The sequence below is a fragment of the Chlorocebus sabaeus genome, chromosome 10 (genome assembly GCF_047675955.1).
Source record: "Chlorocebus sabaeus isolate Y175 chromosome 10, mChlSab1.0.hap1, whole genome shotgun sequence".
Taxonomy (NCBI): domain Eukaryota; kingdom Metazoa; phylum Chordata; class Mammalia; order Primates; family Cercopithecidae; genus Chlorocebus; species Chlorocebus sabaeus.
In genome coordinates, this window is record NC_132913.1 from 91,403,639 (window position 1) to 91,406,439 (window position 2,801).

Here is a 2,801-nt window from a genome sequence, read left to right on the forward strand (position 1 = left end):
GCTTGTCGCTTTCAGAATGGCAAACCAAGCTCAGATGAAGCACAGACATCTGGGGGGTGCTTTCTAACCCTATTGCTTGGACTCAGTCATGCTGGTGTCTGAGCTTCTTTCCTCAGACAAATGTTGCTTTTGGTAAGTTTCAAGCAAAGCAAAAGAAAGACATTCAGCTACAGCCGTTCAGAAAAGCAAGCATGCTGCATGATGAACTCTGGTGCCCAGGAGGCAAGAAATAAAAAACACTTTTAAAGTAACCAACTTTCCATGCCCCACCCTCACCCCAGGCATCTGCATACACAAATCAAAACCCTCTTAAGTCATGGAATGAAAAAAAATGTAAAAGCAAACAAAAAGCACTTCCTGTGAGGTGAATGGAAATTTTTGCCCAGTTAATTTTCCAGGCACGTGAAAGCAGTTCTGAATATTTAAAACCACAAGTACTTGTATTCTTGACCAAGATTTTTGAGAAGGCGAGGCATGGGAAGAATCATTGAAACAGGACTTTGACATAAAACATCGTTTACATAGAAGCGAGCTCTGCTCCACCATGGGATCAGTTTACCACCCAGTGTCCGACAAACTGAGAAGCGAGAGGGTTGGGAAAAAGAAAACAGATTCATCTCAAACAAAACCACACATATCCAGTTGAACTAAAGCTGAATTTAACCTAACTTGTGAGACTTTTCTCCCCTTGAGGTAGAAACGTTACACCTCCAATTGACGAGGACATCCTTTTTTTGCATTTAAATTATCTTGGAATTTCCTTTAGGACCTAAGCATCCTTCCACCATGAAAATAGGAAAGCAAAAAAAGTAATGCTTCCAGTAATTACTAGCCAAATAAATGAGGATAAGTGTGTGAGTGTCGTGGGGTAGTTAAGAGTTTGGAATCCAGAGTTTCACCGTCTGGATTTGAACAGGCTCCGTTGCTCATCAGCTCTGTGACTCCGGGCAAATGACTGAATCTTTCTCTCAGTTTCCTCATCTATGAAATGAAAGTAATAGCAGACTCTCCCTCATTGAGTTGTTTGAGAACGGAATCAGACAATGCACGTGGAGCCCGGTGTCTGGCACACACTATGTCCTCACTGCATGTTTATTATTAGGGTCCTGCCTTGTATTTTTCTCTGTCCAACAACCCTGAGCTCTAGAACTTATGACAGCTTTGCTCAAGTGAAGTTAAAGCTCCCCATACTCAGTTCCAGAGCTAGGCCTCAAGTAGGTTGGAAGAAGTCAATTGCTCTCCACTGCCTGCTTGTGTGCTGGAAAAGGGCTCCAGTACAGTGCCGGTGGGGCTGGAAGCCTCTCCTCATGATGCTACGGGGAGTTCAGTGAAAAGGGAGGAGATTGGGGTAGCAAGGTCCCAGGGGTCCTGGCAGCCCAGGCTGTACTGCTCAGGCTAGCTCAGTCCCTCAGACAGCTTCCTTCACACCAACTGCTGAGACCCAGGAGCCCTATAGAAGGTAGCTAGGGGAAGCGTCAGCAGCAAGGGGAACCCCTGCAGGATCAGCCTCCTCCTTACCTTGCAGACCCCTTGGCTGTGGTCTGGCATTCCTAGTGGCTGGCCTAAAGCCTCAAACCTGGAATCTGTTTCACAGCCTGGACCTTTTGGACTCACACCTTGGTTTCCCTGGCCAGCTGATTTGAGCTTCTCATCTAAATGTCATCTCTCCAGGCTAAGGGAAGTCCAGCCTGGATCTAGCATCCTGGAAGCCCATTCAGACCTCTGGATGGAGGGATCAGCAGGCCGTGGTATGGGTGGTTCTACCTGCTTTGGTTAAGGGCCAGACTCTCCAAATCCTAGCACTGACACTTACTATATGACTCGGGCCAGGTTCTTTTCCTCTCTGTGCCTCAGTTTTCCTCATCTGTAAAATGGGAGGTTAGTGGTCACCATTGGGATGATTAAGAAGATTAAATAAGTTAATATATGTATAAACTATAGTCATAATGTAAATGTGTATATAAACAGTAACCATTTGCATGCATGTAAAACATAATATAAATGTAATATTAACTGTATTCATATATAAATATATGTATATATGAATATTTTATATATAAATATATTATTTTACATTTAATTTTTTACATTTTGCATTAAGATATATTATTTCATATAAAACATTTAAGTACGTATACATATCATTATTTATGTAATTATTACTTTTATTGTTGTTATTGTCTACTTTACCTCCCTGCAGGGATAGAGAGACCACAGCAGGCTTTTAAACGTTCTTGGTCTCACTGAGCCCTAGGTGAGGAATCCCTGGTTCCTACAGACTGCTGTAATATGAGGAGCAGGGTTTAAGTTAGTTTAAAACTGACCCCATCACTTGAAACATTGCAATCTACAATGAATGCCATATAAATATCATCTCTCAGATTCCTATGATGCTCTTCTTTCAGATCTTTTCATTTCAATTTCTATAATAATTTTGTTTGTTTCTTGTCCTATTTCAAAGGCTTTCTTATCTCTGGAGCACCTAGCATAAGATAGAAATGTGTCAAAATGTATGTTTTATTCATCATGTGGGTATCCGTGGGTCCTGTTATCCCCAATAACTATTGATTCAGAGAAGTATGGTGATTCTGAAAAATACAGGCATTATCTCTTTAACCTGTTTTGTAGGAACCAGAATAAGGGTAATGTTTTCCTCTGTCTTCAAAATCATCAATAATCCATGCATTGTTTAACTGTCATAAGCAATAATGCCTTTCATATAGCCATTGGCATCAAAGAAGAGACAGCCCCTTGATTTGATGGTAAGCGTGACACTACATAAACTCCCAGAAAACCCACTT